The sequence below is a fragment of the Pseudorca crassidens genome, chromosome 14, assembly GCF_039906515.1.
Source record: "Pseudorca crassidens isolate mPseCra1 chromosome 14, mPseCra1.hap1, whole genome shotgun sequence".
In the NCBI taxonomy this organism is placed as follows: Eukaryota; Metazoa; Chordata; class Mammalia; order Artiodactyla; family Delphinidae; genus Pseudorca; species Pseudorca crassidens.
The window spans coordinates 58,204,008-58,229,564 of NC_090309.1; the positions used below are offsets into that span (position 1 = coordinate 58,204,008).

A 25,557-nucleotide genomic window follows, 5' to 3' on the forward strand; every position below is an offset into this window, starting at 1 on the left:
GACAAATGAGTAACAGAGATTGACTACACAGTTTGTTAACACCAGAGAATGAAAATCAAGGCTGGAAAGAAAGGCTAGGGCCAAATTATGGAGTGCTTTGAATCCTACCCCAAAGAAAATTGGATATCATACTATATGTAATAGCCAACCACTAAATGATTCTGACATAGTATTATTAATACAAGTAATTTCCCCATTTCTGTCTAGAATCTGACTGATTCAATCAACTTAACAATTCCTAAAAGAACCTTTCCTTTTGTACTAACAGATCTTTTGATTCCTCCACTTGAGTGCCTGCTGACACAGAATTTAGTATGACACGTATATTGAATCCTTATTGTGGGTTAGGCAGGCCAGGGAAGCTGGCTCAGCACCAACCATACAGTCATTATAAATGGCCATTTATCACCATCGATACCTATAATTGTTATCGGTGAAACTGAAACTAATTTAATTTTTGTATATCTCTTTTCCTTGCCAAATATAAAAAGGTAAACTTTTGCTGATAAACTTCACTATGTGTAGGGACAGATTTTTATCAGTGTCAACACTAAAAGTTTCATTAAGCATTTTAATTCAGAATCATATACCAGTGATCACATCTGGAAGTATTTTTTGTTGCACATAAACCAATCTTACACTAAATTCATTCTACAAGGTTAATAACAAATTGTAATCTAAGATGCCAATTTTGTAAACTCTGCACGAATCATCTTTTTTGAGAACGCTTCATTATATTTCCAACACCCCTTTTCCCTTAACAGAAGAATCAAATTACAAAAAGAAAAGGCCCAGAATCAAAATATTTTGATGGTTATAGAACAAACTGGCAATTTAATAGGAGTGACTAAGAGTTGAATATTTATGATTTCTAAAAGCATATGGTATGGTAATAAGAAATAAAATACTAAAGAGTTTCATAATCTTAGCATTTCATGAATATCTGCTCAAAAGAACATTTACCTAGATTCACTTCTAACTTGTAACTGTACCTAACAATACTAGTTTATTCTAAATAACTGTTAAGAATTCTCCGTTTCTGTTATCCTTGGTAGGGTAAAGAACAATTACATCAAGCCATTCTGCAGGGGTCAACAAACTACTGCCCACAAGCCAAATCTGATCCCACAACCTGCTTTCGTAGGACCAGCTAACCAAGAATGATTTTTCATATTTTTAAACACCTGAAAAATGAATTCAAAGAACAGTATTAAAGGACCCAAGAAAATTACATGACATTCAGTGACTATAAGTAAAGTTTTATCACAGTCTCACCCATTTAAGTAGTTTTATCACAGTCCTACCCAAAAGTTAGATATTCCTTTAGGTATTCAGAATTGTTGTAATGTTTGGAGCCAAACTGCTGAACTTGAGGATTATTGTCTCTACAAAGAAAGTTTTTCAGTCTGAGTTAGTGCCATAATTTCTGAAACTCTCTTTTTTAAATTTATTTTTTAAAATTTATTTTTGGCTGTTTTGGGTCTTCGTTGTGGTGCACGGGCTTCTCATTGCAGTGGCTTCTCTTGCTGCGGAGCACGGGCTCTAGGCGCGTGGGCTTCAGTAGTTGTGGCACACAAGCTCAGCAGTTGTGGCTCACGGGCTCTAAAGCACAGGGTCAGTAGTTGTGGCGCATGGGCTTAGTTGCTCTGCGGCATGTGGGATCTTCCCGGACTAGGGCTCGAACCCGTGTCCCCTGCATTGGCAGGCGGATTCTTAACCCCTGGGCCACCAGGGAAGTCCCCCTGAAACTATCTTTTCAACTAGAGAGGGTTCAAGCAAAAGACAGCTTTTGATCCCAATGACCAGCAAATAAGAACTCAATATATATATTTGTTAAATGAACTAATTTGCTTGACAACCACAAATTAATATTTATCCACATAAGCATTTACACTGAATTCACAAAAGATTGCTGTCTGTAGCCATATGTATATATAGCAAAGGTCATTAAGTAATTACCACTGAAATTCTTACTTCCTTACTCATATGTACAGAGCACTGGTATTTCTATTCTAAATCTTAGCAACCTTATTTAAGCAACCATTGTTCATCTCATTAAGGAATGATACCATACAAAATTGTTTTTGGATACTGGCATAAATGATGTGCCATGTATCATATCACCATCTCATGGCAAATGGTCTCCTTCCATGCTTCCACATTAACACATAAATCACTTTTGTTTCCCTAACACATTCACCATCTGACTAGTAAATGACAGACCTCAAATTTCTGTAAAGCTTGGTTCCTTCTCTTTCCTACCCATCCTCTCTCCTGATAGGTCGCCTTCCTTTCCAAAGCTTTTCATTATGTCATTTGCAATGCTCCTTCTTTCATGAATAAACTTTCCTAGACCCTTTACAGAACCTCATTCCACCTATCTTTCTCTGTACCTCATACAATAGACCAGGAGATATCAGCATTTTCTTATCTTCTTCCTATTGTGGCACATAGATGATTACTCCAAAAGTCTACTTTCTCCCGAATTTGTAATTAGGCTCTACTTAAACTTCATCATTATCATCAACCAACTTCCCAGTCACTCCCCAACTTAACAGAGAAGTTTTAATGCCTGTCTCACTACCTCACTTGTCTTTTCAGATATCATCAACCTGTTGACTTCCAAATCCATGTGAACATCCTAGCTGCTCTCCTCCTTAAGGAGTGAGGAGATATCCAACTACACTGGTCTTTACCTCCAATACTCAACTGAACAATCTACCTCTATGACCACTCTAGACCTTATCACCCAGAACAATTATTCACCTGAAATCTTAAAATTCATGGCTTTGACCTATAACCACCAGTTCTTATCCTTATCCTGCAGCTCTTTCACACTTTTCACCCCCATCACACTTTACTCTAGCTTCATGGAAACTTCTGGTGTTACGCGCCTCCATTTTCTCCCTATCAGCCTTGTTTTGGCTTCACTTCTTTCCCTATCCCGCCTAGACATCCAAGATATAGCCTTTCAATCACTCTCACTACAATACCTTTAATTTTTTGGTCCCTGCTTCTTCTCACACCATTCTCCTTCTTCTCAAATTTTGTCCCCCACGTTTACCAGAGTACTGCGTGGGGCGGGGGAGGAAGATACACAACACAGAGGACACCACAAAATCCATGGCCATCAAAACTCATCTGAGTCTCTCTACATTTCTCAAGTAAACTCCACTCCCATTAGCCTCAGTAACTACCTCAAATTCTTACAACTCTCTTCCAGCTTTCAACTCCGCCATTTCTACCTCATACGTACTCTCTGAAAGTGTCCTCACCTCTTCTTTTAAAGAGAGAAGAGCAGACCGCAGGTAGAAATACCCCTCCCCAAATTAGTATCCTTACCTCCTTTTCTCTCAACTCAGTGAAACAGCTGTCTCTTTGGTTAAAAACTAATCCTTCCCCTAGTGCTCCGTAGTACATCCCCTACTATTATCTGTGGAAAGCTTATGTCCATCATACATGGCCCCCTTCCCTCACATCTGACCAATCTACTGGTCATTTGCCCTCAGCATATAAATATAGTCACATCTTCATCAACTCTAATCTCTATGATTTCAAAACTCTCAATTATAATACTCAACGAAAATAAAATATTTTATCTAAATGTAGTCAAAAGTATGATGTGAAGTATGATCAATATTTAAACAATCATCAAACATATACCTGTTTGCCATGAAAAAGGAATAACTAATCCTATACCATTTGGTTAATGAAATACTAGGCTCTACAGAGAATTCAGTTATTGACAAATAATTAACTTTAGTAACACCTGGTACAATAAAGATTAGAGAGAAAAATCTCCGATGACCTGATTCTCCATTTCCGTCCAGGCTTCCTGTAGTAAATATGTAATGTTGCAATAAAGCTCCTTGAAAAATGAGTCATCTTCAACCAAACATAATCAACAAGATAATGATTAACCAAAGGCTGGCACAAATCCTACCAGAGTAATATAATTCAAATTCAGCCTCTTAAAAGATAACTCATGTTTAATGCTGGTATCTCAAAACTGTAAACCAATGATTGGGTCTATGTAATGTGTCTATATATTGACACAAGTACATGTAGAACTACATTTAAAATTTTCCTGTGTCTTAAATTTTTTATAATAATTATCATTTACCCACAAAACCTAACAACAAATGGACTTCATAATGTCACATCTCTATTTTCTACTCTATACAAAACTCTGGAAAATTATTACCTAATGTTCACTAGAATTAATGTATTTCTGCTTATTTAGTAAGACACAAAAACTGAGCATGCCACATTAGGCACTATATTAATATGCATACTACATGCTTTAAAAATGTAATAATGTACTGTCTTTCACACAAAATCAAATTAGTGAATTATCATTAGGGGATATGCTCTAATGTTTTATTTGGTAGCACAATGGAGTTAGGCTATATCCTCTTACTTCAGAACAATACAAGTCTACCAAATGGCTAAAGCAGATTAGAAATATATCTATGGCCACAAAACAAGGCCAAGTTAACTGGATCCTGAAGGAATGAACCTGTAATACTAAACTCGGAAGCACAGTTGCTATAACCAATGAGCTAGCTAACTATGTAACTGCTTCAAGAATTATTTTATAATGTAATATTCAAGCCTAATAGGAAAGTAAAGCAAGGTCTTTAACAAACAGTGTTGTTTGTTATTGAGCATAAGGAAAAAATTATCTTTATCCCTTATCTCATACCACATACAGAAATTAATTTGAATTATAATTAATTTGAAGTATAATTAATTTGTCACTTATCTAAAAGTAAAAGCACTAGTCATAGGGAACAAATGACAAATTAGACTTCAACAAAAGTTCTAAAATTCCTACTCATCAAAAGACACCATTAAGGGCTTCCTTGGTGGCGCAGTGGTTGAGAGTCTGCCTGCTAGTGCGGGGGACACGGGTTCGAGCCCTGGTCTGGGAGGATCCCACATGCCGCGCAGCGACTGGGCCCGTGAGCCACAAATGCTGAGCCTGCGCGTCTGGAGCCTGTGCTCCGCAACAAGAGAGGCCACGATAGTGAGAGGCCCGCGCACCGTGATGAAGAGTGGTCCCCACTTGCCACAACTAGAGAAAGCCCTCGCACAGAAACGAAGACCCAACACAGCAAAAATAATTAACTCCTACCCCCAACATCTTAAAAAAAAAACAGACACCATTAAGAAAATAACTACACAAGCCACAGTGTGGAGGGACTTGTATTCAGAGTACATAAGTACAACAAATCCACAATAAAAGTATAAATAATCAAACAGAAAGCATATGAAGTGAAAAATAAAATAACTGAAATATATACAATTTTGTCAATCTTATTTTAAAAGACTTGATTTTCTTCAACAAATACTGTAGGATATTCTAATTTTTAAATAAACCCTTGGCCTTTCTCACCTTCTGAGACGGCCCAAACTCTGTGGAGTGTGTTTCTCTCTAAATAAACCCACTTCTTACCTATCACTTTGTCTCTCACTGAATTCTTTCTGCGATGAGACATCAAGAACCTGAGCTTCATTAAATCCTGAAACCAGAAGTAAAACCCTCCAACAAATGGAAGACTTGATGAAACATTCTTCATTCCAGAGAGAAGGTCACCATTTCAAAACCTGGAGAACCACAGAAGCTCATCCAGAGACCACCTGAGGCCAGATTAAAGGAATGCAGGCCCTGAACACACCCTGATCCTTATCAGCAACCCTGCCCTTGAACCATTGCTATAAAACTCCTCACCAAATCCGCCCCGCCCCTGCCCCCCCTTCCCCCCCCCCCCGCCCTGGCTTGGGACACACAGTTTTGAGGGTACTAGCCCACATGTCCCCATTTGCCTGGCAAAGCAATAAAGCTGTTCTTTTCTACTTCACCCCAAAACAAATAAATAAATAAACCCTTAACATTAGAAGTGAAAAGTTTATGGTAACCATCTCTTTATATGTATTTTATGTACAGGCTATAAAAAATAATATATTACAAATATGATTTAAAATAAGCAAAACATGAATTGCCCTAAAAATGATAAAAGAGAAATCTTACAACCATCTGACAATAAAGTAATATCAGCACATTTAAAAATAAGAATGTATATAACTCTTAAAAATTAACAGAAATGAAAAAATTAAAACAAAGTATATAAAAATGTCCCTTTAAGAAATCTGAGATGAAAACAGCCAAAACTTAAATGAAGTTAAATCGTTTTAGTCCTCATTACAGCATTAGATTGGGTTTGGCCCTAAGAAATAAAACCTCGACAGTAATTTCTTTCCTAAGAAATTTTTCCACTGTCCGTCTAAACAATTATACAACAGACATAACTCTAAATGATTTTCCTCTTTTAATTCTTCATCCTCAAACCACCTTTTATTAATTTTTCCTTCAGTAGAATAAACTGTCCGCACACTATGCAGTATTTACTATGAAGCATGCTGTGATGCAGCTAAAGACCAATGTTTAGCTAATGGATCCAACCAGCCGAAACATGTCAATTTCCACAGCCTCCCAGCCATAACTCTCTACAATCTCAGATCCTGCAAAACAATTTTACTACTGTTGGGCTTCACCTATCACTCCTCTACAGTAGCAAAACCCTGAACGCTTTGTACAGATGTATCAAGAATCTCGGGTTCTCTAGATAACGACTGGAGAAAACTGAAAGTGAGAGTGGAATCAATTACTCTGAAAACTCTAAGACAGCAGCAACTGCTTTGGGGGCTTTTGAATTCTAGGGTAAGCCAATTATTCTACCTAAATATACTCATATTTTAGTGCCTGAAGTTTCCAAATGATCCTCACTTATTTCTCATCTATCCTTGTTGTTATGGAAGTGACAAGAGATTGGACCAAGATCTTTGCCATAAAAGTGTATTAGTATTTAAGGGACTGGAGTGGTCAGGAAACAATGGAAAGAGTACAAACTTTTTAAAAGAAAAGAGTAACTTTCACTGAGGTATAAGACCTAGAATCTTGAGAAAGAGACATTCAAAACTAGGGATTTTTAAAATTCAGTTTGAGATGGTGTTAATAATACATAAACAAGTAAGTAGCAATGAAAACTAGAATGTAGGAAAGAGAATTGAGTGTGATACAAACAAGTAAATGAAAAGAACACAAAGTTAAATCCGAAAATTAAACAATGATTGTAAATACACATGATTTTGGTATGGCTGTCCAAATCATAATTCCCCCAGGTGGCCATGTGTGTGCTACCCTTTAGACCTTCATTTGAGAAACTACTAAATCCCCCTCCTATTATTCTAAACATTGGTCCCAAAAGAGAACTGTTACTGTCCTACATGATGACATTGCCCTTCCGAAAAACATAATGATTAGCAGTGGGATAAAAATTTGATGTAAGCAGGACCAAAGTCCTGTCCTTGGATTTTTCAAATTAGTGTTAAGGGAAGGAAACTTTGAGGATGCAGTTGCAGAGCTACTGGGATGACCCCTGCTGCTGAATAAAGGTTACTTCAAAGAACAAAATCAATACACACAGAGAAGTGGAGGTAAGAGACAAAGAATTCCAATTATAATGCACATCCTTGCCCTCAATTATGTACATAATGTGCATTTTATGTTAAGCATGGTAAATATTTCCTACAGTTATTGCAAGAATTAAAAGAAATAATATAAAAGTACTTCATAAACTCTAGGTTTATCAAGGCTTATATTACTGTAATCACAAAACAAATGCATAAGACAAATCTGGTCTGCCAGTGGGTTTTGTATGGCCTGTGAGCTAAGAATAATTTTTACATGTTTAAATGTTTGCAAGAAAACTCAATACCAGGATATTTTGCTATATGTGAAAATTAATTGAAATTCATGTTTCAGTGTCCATCAATAAAGTTTTATTGGAACACAAAGCACACCCAATTATTATATATTGTCTGTGGTTGCTTTCATGCTACAACAGAGTTGAGTAGCTGCCTTTATAGAAAGTTTGCCAGCTTCTATACAAGACTGTAAATACACACACACCAAAACACTTTAAATGACTGTTAGAAAGGTAAGAGCATAAATAATTTCATCTCGTCTCTATCTTCTCAGTCTGAGATGTGATATTACTTTCTATAAAAACCAAATTTTAAAAATAGAACTACCATATGACCCAGCAATCCCATTCCTAGGCATATACCTGGAGAAAACCATAATTCAAGAAGATACACTATTTACAATAGCCAGGACATGGAAGCAACCAAAATGTCCATGAACAGAGGAATGGATAAAGAAGATGTGGTATATATACACAATGGACTATTACTCAGCCATAAAAAGGAACGAACTAGTGCTATTTGCAGAGATGTGGATAGACCTAGAGACTGTCATCCAGAGTGAAGTAAGTCAGAAAGAGAAAAATGTCGTATAATATCACTTGTATGTGGAATCTAGAAAAATGGTACAGATGAACTTACTTGCAAAGCAGAAATAGAGACACAAATGTAGGGAACTAACTTACGGAAACCAAGGGGGGAAGGGGGGGTGGGATGAACTGGGAGATTGGGATTGACATATATACACTACAATGTGTAAAATAGGTAACTAATGAGAACCTACTGTATAGCACAGGGAACTCTACTCAGTGCTCTGTGGTGACCTAACTGGGAAGGAAACCTAAAAAAGAGAGGCTATATGTATACATATAACTGATTCACTTTGCTGTACAGCAGAAACTAACACAACATTGTAAAGCAACTACACTCCAATAAAAATTAATTTAAAAAATTAAGTTAAAAAAATTTTTAAGTTAAAAAAATTTTTTAAGAGGGCTTTAACAGCTTCTATCTGATTTCCATTCCTCTACTGTGTAACTCTTCCAATGCATCTAAGTCTTCCCCACACCAAGTAAATAGCCCCACCAAGTTGATCAGGCTAAAACACTACGAGTGGATAATCATGGGATCATGATTCATTCCTTTTCTTCATCCCTTACATCCATCCATCAGCACATCAACAGGCTCTCCAAAATACATTCCAAATGCTACCACTTCTTTCACCTCCACACAAACCCCAGCTGGCATCATCTTTTACCAGTACTCCTGCAAAAACCTCTTAACTATGATCTGAGGTTGTGGGGATTTTGGGGGAAAGAACTTAAGAGAGTGGCAATATAAGAGAATACTACAGATAACACACACACACTCAAATAGTCTAAAATTTAAGTTTTATTGTTCTTGTTCTCACTTTGGCAAGAATACCCTCATTTCTTAAAACAGTTCTTTTAGAAGGAATTTTTCAGCTTTCATTTAATGAAACGAAACTATAAATACCTATTCTGGTTGTAAAACACACCACCGGAGAAAAAAAATGAAGCCCAGTTTTAACTTCTTAATGTGTCTTGTGATGTTGGTTCTTCTATAGCTCTACACTTTAACTGAATTAAATTTACTGATTGAATTTTTCATAAAACACTCATTCTCCAACATTCAACATAAGAGAAGAGTAGCAAATGAAAGTAGTGTGGTATAGTGGAAAGCATACTGGATTTTTGAAGGCATAACATTTGGGCTTTAGTTCTTCCTTCATTACACTACTTGTATGATCTTAAACTATTAATTGTATGATCTCAAACTAACACAACACTGTAAAGCAACTATACTCCAATAAAAATTAATTTTAAAAATTTAAATATTATAGCTTCCTCATTTATGAAATATGGATATTAATGTCTGCTCTAACTCCTAAAATTGTTAGTGAATCAAGAGATCATATTCCTGAAAGTAATTTTAAAAGGTAAACGCTAAAGTATGAATATAAAATGTTAACAACAATCACTGAATTAATGTGATTTTCTGTCAGTCTACAAAGTTTTAAAGTTATATTTATTTCCTCTAGGGCTTACCTGGTGGCGCAGTGGTTGAGAATCTGCCTGTCAATGCAGGGGATACGGGTTCGAGCTCTGGTCTAGGAAGATCCCACATGCCACGGAGCAACTAGGCCCGCTCGCCACAACTACTGAGCCTGCGCGTCTGGAGCCTGTGCTCCGCAACAAGAGAGGCCTGCGCACCGCGATGAAGAGTGGCCCCCGCTCGCCACGACTAGAGAAAGCCCTCACACAGAAACGAAGACCCAACATAGCCAAAAATAAATAAATTAATTAATTAATAAAAAAGATTTATTTCCTCTAAATTATTTTTCAAATATAAAAAAACTTAACTGAAGTCTTTACAGCTATAGTAATCAAGACAGTGTGGTATTTACTTAATGATAAACATAACAATCTATGGGACAGAATACAGAGTCCAAAATAGACTGACACATATGTAGTCTATTGATTTTCGGCAAAGGTGCCAAGGCAATTTAAAGGAAAAGGGCTAATCTTTTCAACAAATGTTGCTGGAACAAAGGGATATCAATGTGCAAATAAATGAACCTTGATTCTTACCTTATACTATATGTAAAAATTAACTCTAAAAGGATCACAGACCTAAAAACAAAAGCAAAAACTATAAACTTCTAGAAGAAAATAACAGGAGAGAAATTGTGACATAATAAGAAATATATATATATATTCGATTTCTGTCCCCATTTCCTGGCATAGAACTTCTAAAACCCTTGGAATTTTCTGAGTAATAGGGGTGAGAGGAGCCCCTTTCAACCATACCTGAGTTTATGCTAAAGAGGTGACTTTTGGAGGGTGGGGGCTGGTTACCAGAGGAACCAACCCTGTGATTAGAGGGTTGGAACTTTCAGTCCTACCCCTCAACCTCTAGGGAGGGGAGAGGGACTGGAGACTGAGCTCAACCACACTGGCCAATGATTCAATCAATCATGCCTATGTATTGGAGCCTCCAAGAGAACCCTAAATGATGGGCTTTAGAGAGCTTCCAGATTGATGAACATATCAAGGTGCTGGGAGGGTGACACGCCCAGAGAGGGCATGGAAGCTCCACACCCCTTCCTAAGTACCTTGTCCAATGCATCTCTTCCATTTGGGTATTTCTGCATTATATCCTTTATAATAAACCAGTAATAGTAAGTAAAGTGTTTTCCTGAGTTCTGTGAACTGTTATAGCATATTATTAAACCCAAGGAGGGGGCATGAAAATCTCGCATTTATAAGTGGTCAGTCAGAAGTACCTGAAGTCTGAACTTGTAATTGGCATCTGGAGCAGGGAGGCAGTCTTGAGGGACTGAACCCTTAACCTGCAGGATCTGCACTAATTCCAGGTAGTATTAGAATTACCTGGTGTGGAAAACCCACACATTTGGTGTCAGAAGTGTTGTGAGCAGAGAAAGAGTTTTCTTTCAGAATCTTTGTGACCTTGGGTTAGGTAGATTTCTTAAATGGGACACAAAATATACCATAAGAGAAAAAAATAATACATTGAACTTCATCTTAATAAATCGATAAACTGGATTTCATCAAAATAAAAAACTTTCAGGAACTTCCCTGGCAGTCCAGTGGTTAAGACTCCACGCTTCCAATGCAGGGGGCTTCGGTTCGATCCCTGGTCGTGGAACTAAGATCCCACATGCCCCACAGCATAATAAATAAATAAATAAATAAAAATTAACTTTTAAAAAACCCCAAACTTTCACTCTTCAAAGACACTGTTAAGTAAGTGAAAAGTTAAGCTGCAAATTGGAAGAAAATATCTGCAAAACACATAACTGATAAAGGACTTGCATCCATAGTATACAGAGAACTCTCAAAACCTAATAATAAGCCAAACAACCCACTTTTTAAAAAATGAGCACCGGATAGGCAAATGCATAGAGTCAGAAAGTAGACTAGTGGCTGCAGGGCTACAGGGAGACATGTATTCCAATGTTCACAGCAGCTGTATTCTTAATAGCCAAAAACTGGTAACAACTGAAATGCCCATCATCTGGTGAACTGATAAACTAATAGTGGTATATTTATACAATAAAATGTTATTCAGCAATAAAAAGGAACAAATTACTGAAACATGCAACACAGATGAATCTCAAAAGTATACTAAGTTAGGACTTCCCTGGTGGTGCAGTGGTTAAGAATCCGCCTGCCAATGTAGGGGACACGGGTTTGAGCCCTGGTCCAGGAAGATCCCACATGCCGCGGAGCAACTAAGCCCGTGCGCCACAACTACTGAGCCTGTGCTCTAGAGCCCGTGAGCCACAAGTACTGAGCCCGCGCACCTAGAGCATGTGCTCCACAACGAGAGCAGCCACCACAATGAGAAGCCCGCACACCACAACGAAGAGCAGCCCCCGCTCGCGCAACTAGAGAAAGCCCGCGCGCAGCAACAAAGACCTAACACAGCCAAAAATAATTAATAAATAATAATAAATAAATTTATTTTTAAAAAGTATACTAAGTTAAAAGCACAAAAGACCACAGATTATAAGATTCCAGTTATACGATATTATAGAAAAGACAAAACATAGGGATAGAAAGCAGATCAGTGGGGGTAGAGGGAAGGGACTGACTGCAAAGAGGTACAAGGGAACATCTTGGGGCAAAAGAGATGGTCTATATCTTGACTGTGGTAGTGGATACACAACTATACAAAATTTTCAAGACCCATTATACAATTGAAATTGGCATAGTTTATCGCAGGTAAACCATAGCTCAATAAAGCTGATTTTAAAAATTTGAATTCTCAAAACTACTCTGTAGTTCTACTCTTTTTCACTAAAATCAAGATATGATAATGAGGTGTTCGGTGATGTTTTAAAACAAATGACTGTGAGAATCTGCTATCAAGAATGCATTGTATTTGATAACAAAACTACCAAATTCCCAAAGGAACAGAATATACTCAGTTTTAAGGAAGTCCAATGAGGTTTGGCAAAAAAGCAGATTGGCTTATGCAGGGTTATACAAAATACCAGTGATGAGAGGAAGGAACAGGTTAATAAGCAGGAAAAGAAAACAATTCACAAAACCTTGCTCTAAAGATACTTTCTCATACAACTCTTAGGAACGTGTCATAATCTTACCTGTTGGTTTTCAAAGTCCCTAATTTCCCCTAGGGTATTATGGCAACTCTGTCAATATATTATATATGTAATATATAATAAATAATGGCATAAGAAGAAACAAGGTAGCAATAAATGAGGCAAGAAAAGGGATACTGAGAGAATCCACATAACATTCCCCAAAAAGGGGTGAGACTGGTAAAGTAAAGTTGGAGCCAGGTGGCCCAAGCTAAGAGTTTATCTCACAGAAACTGAAAATGATAAAAACCTTTTAAGCTGGAGAGTGACAATAAAAATGCTGTATTGAAAGAATAATCCAGTGGCCATATGCAGGTTAAATGAGAGCAGGAAAGATCAAATGCGAAGACATTAATTTCTAGACATTAAAACATTGCCTAAAACTATCTGCCTAAAACTACATCAATGGTTTTCAAACTCCTGAAACAACTTTTTTGTTGTTGCTGTGACACAGTCACACCCCCGTGAGTCCCATCAAAAAAACATCTAACATTACCTTATAGGTGCTACTACTAAACAACTGTTCAGAGCACAGCAAGAGCCCAAACTGCTTTAAGTACCAAAGTAGGTGTTAAAGTCCGGAAAGAAAGAGGGCCAGAAGGTAAAAGAGGTGACCTCACCCTGGTCACACAACCCACTGTTTGCCTCTACCCTCACTACCACCCACGAACAGCTGTCTGGAGAGCTCCAAAGCATCCTGGGAATTCTCCTTAGTAACTGAATAGGGATCCTGAATCCAGGTTGATAAACAGTGATCTATACTAATTAACCTGGAAGAAAAAAAGTTTTTATAGAAATATAATTAATTTTTTCCACAAGAAAAAAAAATACTAAAACTCAAGGAAATACATATCCAAACACATAAAAGTATTTTAGTAAACAATAAAGCCTTAAATATGAAAAAGGACAAATTAAGAATCTGAGAATGGACATCTAAGAAGTATATATACTATTCCAAAACCCTGTCATATGATCAGATACAGTGACTAAGATGTATGATGATAAAGTAGGCTTAGCACAGTTGTCAGTGTTTTACCAACCTGTTTTTGCATCCCGAAAATTACTTTTCTCTAAGCTTATATGACACAACCAAAGTCCACACAGGCTATATCACCATCTATTCTATGAAAAAAGGATGGTATATTTATAATCAACAATGCAGACATCAATGTTTATACAGGAGTCAATAATGTCTGAAGAGTGAATAATTTCATGAAAATTGCTTACTGTCTATCTCCCTTCATTATAATATATACTTTAGTAGGAATTTTTGTTTCTTTTCTTCACTGATATATTCCCAGTATGAAAACAATTCCTGGCATGTAGCACTTGCTGAATTATTAGATTTTCATACTGGCATCAATAGTTCATTTCAGTCACAAGAAGTCCGTCACTATAATCATCATCCTCATATGAAGGGTTGTAATAACAAGTTCAGTTTTATTCAATCTACTTAAAAGTTACCCTTGAGGGTATTTTTTTAAACTGATATTAACAATTTTTTTGCCGTTTAGTTATTAATTTATGAAAAGTGTCTGACATAGTTCCTGAAATCACAGCGGAATAAAGGTTAGCGCCTTTGCTTTGCTACTCCCTTTCAAAAAGTTACCCATGTCCATAACCTGCCGCATCAATGATTATTTCCTAAAGCAAGTATTTTGAAGACCATAGATTTAATCACAGGACTCATACTGCAACAAACACATAGAAAAATACCTTAGAAAAGTACCACTTGTATAGATAACAGAGAGAGGATAGAAGTTATTGAATTCATTGACTTAAATTAGGACGACACCAGGAGAGCACAGCTGACAATGGTCTCCGCACAGGTTGAAAACTGCAACAAAAGTGAGCACTGTTGGTAGTTTATCATTTTCTCAGGTGTATGGGAATAGGGAAAAAAAACTAAATGTCATTCCTTTAAGCCATTTTCAAGAGCTGGGAGGGCTACTGTGACCTGACTTCTATTTTTCTGCTTACACCCTGAACAAAGACATGCATTTGAAAAAACCATAAAAGGCTGGATGGTGGAGGTTTAAGACAGCCCTCCTTTGTTTCCAAAGCTTCCTATACTTCACCATCGCCATCCTTATTACTCTGTATTTTAAAAGCCAACATCATAAGCTCCATCAGGACTATGTTTATAGCTGGAAGAGTGCTGAGCACATACCAAGCGTTCAATAAATATTTCCCGAATAAATACTGCCTGAATCTCCCACAGAATTATAAGCTTCATGAGAGCAGGGATTTCGAGTGTCTCATACACCAATTTTCCACTGCACTTAGCACAGAGTATGATCCAAAGAAGCTAATCGAAAGCTATTTACTTAATGAATGTGTTTATGACCAGGAAACACACACAAAAAAGTGACCTATATGAGACTCGAACCCATAACCTTAGCTCCATTATAGTATGCACTAATGAAGCAAGATAAGGAATTTCACAGTGTGCAAGTTTCAGTGTGCATATAATCATTAAATCTCACCCACAAGCACTCACAAAAGTTTCAAGAAAATTAGTCAAATATTGATTACTTTCCCAGCCATTCTCTTTATTCTAAACTTTGTTCCCCAATACCTTATCTCAAATGACCCATAATAATAGATCCTAAAAATTAAGAAAATGTTGTTTGTGCCAAAAAACATATCTTCACTAAATAAAACTGGAGAGGATTAAAGAAATAAGATGAATGCCAAGAGGTACTCAAAGCAGTCAAAGAAAAGCAAAGGCTATGCCCCAACTAAACTGAAAACAGGATATCCTTCAAATTAAAAAATAAAATAAAATAAAATTCCCACTCACTCATCAACAGAAGTCAGTTTTGACACTTTTCTGGAACAAATGGCTCAAAGAAAAATGCAAATTTTGTCATTTGCTCTAACGTGTCACTTAAAGATCAGCATAAGCAGTTGCTCGAGACCAACATACAAGAGTAAAAAATGATTTAAGGAAAAATGTCAGATATCAAAACTAAATAGCTTTGTTTTAAAACAGCAAGTCATCTCAACTTTAGGAACTCATCAATTTTGGAAAGTCTGAAGAAGTACATTCTCTGGAAAAAAGTTTTTAAATGAAAAGAAGTGTATTCTTATTATGGAATATGACAAATATAATATAGCATAATTTGACTCTCTAAGATACTAACACCTCACTGAGCCAGAGATTTATCCTAAAAGAAAAACAAGAAACAAAAGAAACAAAAGAAAGATAATCTCAACAAAAGTAAATACAGGGAGCATAAATTGTCTATAATTTAAAACATGCACATATCATCAAGTTTGTGAACTAAAAGCTCAGGTATTTTATTATTATTAAAGGCCTCATTCAGAAGTCTATTATTTTACTCTGAGGAACATCTGGTATTATGTTATTCACATATTACTAACATTAGCAATATTTATTAGGTATGATTCTGTCCCCGTAGGTGCTACACCATACAATTTAAAAAGGCATAGACCTTGATCTCTGGGTTTTTTGAGGTCCAAAACAATCCTTATGTACGTCAAACCAGCTTTGTTATTTGGTTTCCTAGCCTACAGCAGATTTAAAATTGGAAATCAAAAGAATGGCTAGATTAGAAACAATAACCAATTCAGTTAACAATGAGCACCTCTAGAGCCTAGAGTACCACTTCCTACCAACAGGAACCACAACTTCTTAAAGAAACAGCTGACCGCAGAATTGGAACAGGAAGTGTAAAAGAAAAGTTTGAACATCTTGTCACATCAGAAAGCAAGGAAGCTAAGAAAGAGCACTAGGACCAGGACTCAGGAAGCAGTGTGAAGATACTCTCAGAAGTCAAAGATGGGAAAATCTAAGCATCAAATTTTAGAAGAGTAATGGTAGCAGATCAAAATACATCAAATATATAAAAATCTGTAAGATTCAATTTAAAGGATAAACAGAAGACAAAGAAATATGTTTGAAAAAAAAAAAACACCAAAAGATACAGTCAGTACTTATGTTAAACTTTACAGGAGAAAAGGTCTAGCTTCTTTAACAAATTGCAAAGGGAAAAAGAAAAGGGAAGGGAAATATATAGATTAAAATACTTGAGACATAACAACCAAATGCAACGTACGATCTTGTTTAAACCTTGATTTAAACAAACCACTGTAAAATGACACTTTTGAGACAATCAGGGATATTTGGCTGGATATCTGACATTAAGAAATTATTGTCAAATTTTAGGTCTAATAAGAGAAGAGTCATCTTTCCAGATATATAAGCTCAAATATTATGGGTGAGATTTCTTAAATAATTAAATAAAAAGAAAGGAAAGGATAAAGTACACTGACACTAGGTGACAAACAGCAAGGAAGACAGTTATAACTGTCTAGGGTCACTGAATGTATGGAGCAAACAGTTCTACACAAATAGCTCTCAGAGGCATCACTGTATTACAGCACAGAACCATGTCTAATGCTCATAGTAACCACCATCAGTCGTCAAGAATAAGGTAAATTATGTTCTATATACACAGCTTAGGCAGATCAGATGTCCAAATAATGGAATACGATGCATTAAAGTTTATATTTATACTCACTGAGAAGGAAAGATGATCACAACATTTAAAGGGGGAAAAAAAGGTTGATTTTGCTGCTTAAATCTGTTTTCTTTTACCCAAGCCCCCCAACAACACACACCACCTAACAGTACCTTGCTCTAAGATAACTGCTGATTGTTTAAATGTAGAAACATAAGAACAAACATCCTGAATGGCTTCCCACTTAAGAGCAAACACCTTCAAACTAATTTACATTAATGGTCTAGTCCATGTGTTTAACACAATTTTTAAGTGTAAGATAAACTATTATGCAGTTACAAAATTACAAGAACCGGGGCTTCCCTGGTGGCGCAGTGGTTGCAAGTCCGCCTGCCAATGCAGGGGACACGGGTTCGTGCCCCGGTCCGGGAAGATCCCACATGCTGCGAAGCGGCTGGGCCCGTGAGCCACGGCCGCTGAGCCTGCGCGTCCGGAGCCTGTGCTCCGCAACGGGAGAGGCCACAGCGGTGAGAGGCCCGCGTACCGCAAAAAAAAAAAAAAAAAAAATTACAAGAACCATAAAGAATGTTCGCTAACTTAAAATGACTTAATTCAAAAATCTCACCTGAACCCTACTTAAAATATATATGCAAGTTATCATGGGCTGAATTGTGCACCTGAATCACTTCATTGTGTCAAAAAGCAAGAAAGTCCTCAAAGAATGATGGGAACATGTCAAAAGAATACAGAAGCCAGCATGAATGGGTAGCCGATAGCCAAAACAGGACCAATTTGAGTATCAAAATAAATAGTAATGGATTATAACCCATTGGAAAAAAATAGGATACCTGATTCATACAGATATAAATAAACCAATAATTTGAAGGTCTGATGAGGAACAGAGTATTTGCAGTTTCAAAGTACCTCCTACAAAACACTAATTACAAAGATTTTTTAAAAATGTATATATATATTTATTTATTTATTTATTTTTGGCTGTGTTGCGTCTTCGTTTCTGTGCAAGGGCTTTCTCCAGTTGCGGCAAGCGGGGGCCACTCTTCACCACCGTGCGCGGGCCTCTCACTATCGCGGCCTCTCTTGTCGCAGAGCACAGGCTCCAGATGCGCAGGCTCAGTAGTTGTGGCTCACGGGCCTAGTGGCTCCGCGGCATGTGGGATCTTCCCAGACCAGGGCTCAAACCCGTGTCCCCTGCATTGACAGGCAGATTCTCAACCACTGTGCCACTAGGGAAGCTCTTACAAAGATTTTTTTTTAAGTAATTTTTACAGTGGAAAGGCCTGGCAGACACCACCTTAATCAAATGCTCAAAATGGCCATTACCAGAATGGGACAAATCAAAACTGTGTGCCACCTGACAGGATGCAGTGAGACAAAACATAGCTTCACCTGTGTGGCTTTTGTGCCAAAGATACATAACTTGAATCTAATCAGGAGGAAACCTCAAATTTAGGGACTTTCTATAAAACAACTGGCCTGCAATCTTGCAAAGCATTAAGGTCATGAAACCCAAGGAAAGACTAAGGAACTGTTCCAGATTGAAAGAGACTAAAGAAACATGACAACTAAATACAACATTTGATTTTGAACTGGATCCTTCTGCTATAAAAGACATTATTAAAACAATTAGCAGAACTTGAATGGGTCTGAGGGTGAAATAGTAGTAATGTATCAATATTAATTTCCTCATTCTCTTCACTGTAATATGGTTATGTAGGAGAATGTCCTTGTTTATAGGATATATACACTTAAATGTTAGCAGGTGTTAGGGCATCATTTCAACAACTTAATTCTCAAATTGCCATGACCACAAAGAAGACACTCCCAACACCTCTTGGGCAAGATAAAGGCTGCAAACATATGCCTATAGAGGCCAGGCAATAAGGTAAATACTTGAAACAAGCTAGGTATAAAGCAAGGACTGAGGCTGTTTACCTGACGCATCACTCAGTGAGTATATATCATCTGGAATGCAAGTCCACAGTGGCAATATCATTCCATTTTTCAAGAGAAACCAAAGACGCAGATTTTTATGTGAAATTTCCCAATTTTTAACACACTCAAAAGGGCCAAACAAAACATGTCTGTCGACTAAATTTGAACCACAGCTGTCTCTGGCCCAGAGGCATGTTTCTCAAACTGAAGCCTAGGGATAAAAGGAAACCACATGATATACGTGGAACATATTCTTGGAGCTGCAGTTTTATCCCAAGAGTTTGCCTGGAATTTTCTGGGAGAGGAACAATTTCTTTATTTTTAAAATGCAATATTTTGGAGTTGAATGCAAAGTTCATATGATTTTTAAAAACTTCTCATTTAAAAATAATTTCAAGCTTACAGAAAAGCTGTAAGAACAAGAATAGTACAAAAAAACACCTGTACAGTTTTAACCAAATTCATCTATTGTTAACATTTTACTCATTTGCATTACTTGCATAAGAGCATCCTTCCACCCTCCCTCTTCCTCTCTACGCAAACATACAAATATATACACACGTAAATACATAGCTCTATATATACATATATGTGTATATATATATAAAACATAAATACATGTTACATTATTTTTTCTGAACCATTTGAGAGTAGGTTATATATCATGGCATTTTATTCCTAAAAATTTCAGTGTGTATTTCCTAAGAATAAAAACATTATGTTACAGAATCTTAGGATAGTTACCAACTTTAGTAAATTTAACATTGATGCCATACCTTTATCTAATCTACCATCCATATTCCATTTTTGCCAAATGATCCAATAATATCCTTAATATCATTTCCCCCTCTAATACAAGATCCATTCTAGAATCAGGTACTACAAGTAGTTGTCATGTCTCTTTAGTCTCCTTTAATCTGGAACATTTCCACAGCCTTTCTTTGTCTTTATAATATTAACATTTAAAAAAGTACAGTCTCGCCCCCTACCCTTTTAAAAAACAGGATGTTCCCCATTTGGAGTTCAATGTTCCTCAGGATTACATTCAGGTTATGCATTCCCGGCTGGCGAACTACATAAGTGATGTGTTCTTCGCAGGCATCACATTCAGAGGCACACAATGTCCACTGGTGCTATTTATTTTGATCATGCACTCAAGGTGCTGTCTGATTTCATCACTGTATAGAGTTACTATTTTTTTCCCCTTTTAACTACTAAGCAATATATGGGGAGATATTTAAGACCATGCAAACATTCTGCTCCTCATCAAAAATATCCCCAGAGATTTAGCATCTATCAATGATTCCTGTCTGGACTAATCTTTATTATAATGGTTGCAAAATAATCATATGAATTTTTAAGTTAAGTAGACTCAATTTCTGGCTACACTCCCAGATCCCTTAGGTGTAAGCACTCGGTCTCCTCTACTTTAGGAGCACTACAGTGCAGTAGTTTGAGTGCAACACTAGAATAATTAGGTGCGGCTTCCAGAAAAAACAAGCATACCTGAGCCATGCCTTAGAGACTGGATAGATTTTGTAAAGCTAATGAGGTGGAGAACCAGTCAAGACACATACAACTCCATCAGGAAAGCTGAAAAAACAATATAGTGAATGCTTTGCAAAGTAAATAACATACCTTAGCCTACCAGTTTCATAAAGCCACATTTCCACATATGGAGTTTGCCTGAATTACACTGATTCTAGAACTATAGATATACTTTCGCTGCTCCTGATATTAACTATATTCTAATCATTATATTCAGATTCTAAAAACTTTTCAAAAACAGCACAATTCATTGTAACTACTTCTCATTGTTCATCCACATTTATATATATATATATATATATATATATATATGTGAGCCCTCCGACCTAGTCTCTCAAAGATAGGGAACAGACACTAAAAGTGTACCTTTCATCTGATTGTGACCCCTAGAAAGAAAGACATTTTATACTGCCATCTAAAGCAAACATATAAAACTGAAATTAAGTTTCTTGAAGCAATATCATGCAAAGCACCAATATTTTATAATCTTTCTTTCTTCCTCCTCATTCTTTTTAGTATTTGTCTTGACTGCAAATAAATTGATTTCTAAATCCTTAATAGGTGATGCACAGACCTGCACTTGAAAAACACTACCCTAGAACCTGGCACAGAGTTCTTTATCATATTCCCAAAAAAGTCCGGAAGAAAGTTTTCATTTATTTCAGGTGAAATAAGAAGAAAACAAGAACATAAAGAGTTATTTAATATTTTAAAGGATTCTGAGATTGTGTATGATAATTTTTTTGGTCTTCAAGTTATTATTTTTTTATGCAACCATGGTAAGAGCGAAGGTTGTAAGCTGCCAATTATATACTGGTCCCCTAATATTTTTTCCCCCAATTTTATAGGGTCATGAAATCTCCACTGCTCTGCTATGAGATTTCAAAAACACATGAGAGTGTCAGCCTTCAATGGGTTTACAATTTGGCTGGGGAAATAAGACTTACAATAATTTTAGGACTTGTAATAATTACTTCTACCTTTTGAGAAGAAATATTCTGTGATAAGTGCCCTAAAAATGTTCTTATGTTAAAAGTTCAAGGGTGAATATTTTAAGCTGGGAATGAAAGAGAACAAATAACGAAAGGTGTTCAGAAAGGAAACAATATTTGAGTTGGGCCTTGAAGGGTACTTCAAAAGAGAACAGTCACAGGGATGGAAAAAAGCCAATCAAATATGGGGAAAAAGAAATAGGTCAATTAGGCCAGAACATGTTAAGACAGTAGAAACAGATAATGGAGGACCCTTGACAACAAGGTTAAGGTGCTTGAATTTAGTCATTAAGGCAATGAAGCAATCTGAAAGAGTGAATGGGAGAGTCAAAGCACTGTTTAAGGAAGATTAGTCTGAAGGTCCCACACACACACACAACAAATTATAAACAAGTGGAGATTCTTGAGGCTATGCAATAATCCAAACACAGAAAAATAAGGACTTCAACTGTGGTGGTGGAAAAGGAAAGTAAGGAATGGGAAAAGGTGACAAGGATTGATATGTCTTAGAAGAGATTTTAATGTGGTAGGCAAAAATGGCCAGGAGTCAAACATGGTTCTAAGATTTCAAGGCTGGGTGATACTTACAGACAGTGGAAAATAAGAAAAAGAAGCTGATTTAGAGGATGAGGAGCTCAGATTCAGGTATGTTAGAGTCAATGTACAAGTGGGTTATAAAGTGTCAGTAATAGTGTAAGGAAAAGAACATTGGACCCCATCAGAAAAATCTGAGTTCAAGTGGGAAAAAATGGGGACTTCCCGGATGGCACAGTGGTTAAGAATCTGCCTACCAATGCAGGGGACACGGGTTCGGTCCCTGGTCCAGGAGGATCCCACATGCTGCAGAGCAACTAAGTCCGTGAGTCACAACTACTGAGCCTGCGCTCTAGGGCCCATATGCCACAACTACTGAACCCGCGTGCTGTAACTACTGAAGACCGCGCACCTAGAGCCCATGCTCTGCAACAAGAGAAGCCACGGCAATGAGAAGCCCACGCACTGCAAGGAAGAGCAGCCCCTGCTTGCCACAACTAGAGAAAAGCCCACGCACAGGCAACAAAGACCCGATGCAGCCAAAAAAAAAAAAGAAAGAAAGAAAAAAATGGTTAGGATCTAATGAAAAAACCACCAGAATGCAAAATTATATCTACAGTATAATTTTCACTGTGTAAAAAAGGAGGCATAGGAAAAGAGTAAAAACAAGTACATCAACATGACAACGTCAGCTGAATACAGATAAACTGGAACAAAAGATAATTTCTTTTTCTTTCTTCTTTTGTACTGTGTTCTCATTGGATACAAACCTTACAAATTAGGCTCCCCACCAAAAAAAAAAAGAAAAGGAAAAGAAAAATCTGGATTTGAATAGTCTTTTTAAAAACTGCAAACTCCTTGAACCTTAGTTTCCTCATCTATGAAAGAGGAAATAACTTCTTCTCTCCCAAGGTTAGTGTGCAGATTAAATGAGATAAAGTTTTGTAAACTATAAAGCAATATGCAAAGTTAAAGCATTATAACAGCAACAGTTAAAACTACAGGACAAGAGATCACACAGAGACATAGAAATATACTACAGATATGGGAAGCACATTATTTCCTTAGACTATTTTGAAGTTTTAGAATCCATCTATTTTAAAGTCAAAATGTTGGGACTTCCCTGGTGGCACAGTGGTTAAGAATCCGCCTGCCAATGCAGGTGACACGGGTTCGAGCCCTGGTACGGGAAGATCCCACATGTCGCACAGCAACTAAGCCCGTGCACCACAACTACTGAGCCCGTGTGCCACAACTACTGAAGCCTGTGTGCTCTAGGGTCTGTGCTCCGCAACGAGAAGCCAGTGCAATGAGAAGCCCAAGTACCACGATGAAGAGTAGCCCCCATTCACCACAACTAGAGAAAGTCCCCGCACAGCAATGAAGACCCAACGCGGCCATAAATAAATAAATAAATTTTAAAATAAAATCAAAATGTTGTCTTTTTTTTTTAATTAATTAATTTATTTAATTTATTTTTGGCTGCGTTGGCTCTTCCTTGCTGCGTGCGTGCTTTCTCTAGTTGCGGTGAGCGGGGGCTACTCTTCGTTGCGATGCGTGGGCTTCTCATTGCAGTGGCTTCTCTTGTTGCGGAGCACGGGCTCTAGGCACGCAGGCGTCAGTAGTTGTGGCTCGCGGCCTCTAGAGCGCAGGCTCAGTAGTTGTGGCGCACGGGCTTCACTGCTCCACGGCATGTGGGATCTTCCCGGACCAGGGCTTGAACCCTTGTCCCCTGCATTGGGAGGCGGATTCTTAACCACTGCGCCACCAGGGAAGCCCTGTCATATTTCTTATGAACAAATATTGAAGTTTTACATGTAATAGAAATGGACTCATATACATAAAATTAATATGGTACTTGTCCTACATGCTATTCAAACTTAAATACAAAGCAGAAAAAGACCTAGTAATATCATTCCCTAGTATTTGGACTTCTAAATAAATTATTTCATGGTTTTAAAAGGCCAGTCTATAGAGATAAATTCAGAATCTCCAAACGTTGTCTCTCAGAAGTTACACGCCTGATACATAGCACTGCATTCTAAATGGTGCTTCCCCCTTCAACTCCCATTTCTGGTACTTTACTTATATCTCTAGATATGTATTTAAAACCAGACAGTAAGCTCCTAAAGGGCAATAAGAATGTCACAAAAATAGGTACACGTTAAGAAATACTCTAGCTAACTCATGTTACAGATGTACGAGTTACTACTCATGCCATATTACAACGTAAGCCTATCTTGAGCCCTTCAAGAGACAACCATTAAGAAATTAAAAGTTAAGAAAACATTCCCCAAGTAATATTATTACATGGGAAACATTTTTATATGAATAAATATATACAGAATGCTTTAGACTAGATTAATATTTAAAAATCATATACTACACTGTTCCTTTAAGAAAGCAAGAGTATACGTGAGATGAGAAATAAGTGCTAATATTGTGATGTTAAAGAGATTGTTTTAAAATATCTCATAAACTGAAGCATACTACTACTGCACTGAGACTGTTACATTTCTTATACTAACACTACAATTTCATCCACTACAATTTTCCTTTAAAAAGAAGTTTTGGAGTTTTGCTTTTAACCTTTGGAGCAGAAAAAGTTAAAATTGATGTGGTTAACAATATGCTTTCTTTAAAGCATAAACACAGACTAAACCTGTAGGCTAATCCCTAGACAAGTCTTAAAATTAAAATCTTTATTATGAAAAAGAGATGCTAAAAAAACTAAGCATGAAATGCACCTAACCCCTGCCTTAAGAAAATCAACAAAAAAAGCTGTATCAAGTTTCCCACTTTTGCACATAGACCTGAGATTTAAAATATTTACTGTATATATGTTTTGTACATGTATGTGTGTATTCTAAACTGATGTGGAGGCAGGACATCAAGATAGATTGTTTTCCCCTCACTAAGTTAAAAAAAAAATTGTTTCTAAAGTATTGCTTTTTTATATTACCCTATTCGTGAACTAAAAGACACTTTGCCTGAAGTAAACGGTACCACCACCTGCCAGCCAAACTGCCTGAAATTCATCAGCTGTAGAGATTAAAAGCATCCTTTAGTTGTTTTTATGTAAAACAAAAGTAATACAAAAGGTATATAATTTCTATGTGGAACATAT

At 36.9% G+C, this 25,557-nt stretch overlaps 1 protein-coding gene across 1 annotated transcript in view; it reads right to left on the bottom strand.

The window, feature by feature from the left end:
• EML4 (EMAP like 4) overlaps nt 1-25,557 on the bottom strand; it is a 152,996-nt gene that overhangs the window by 123,844 nt on the left and 3,595 nt on the right. The window lies entirely within an intron of this gene.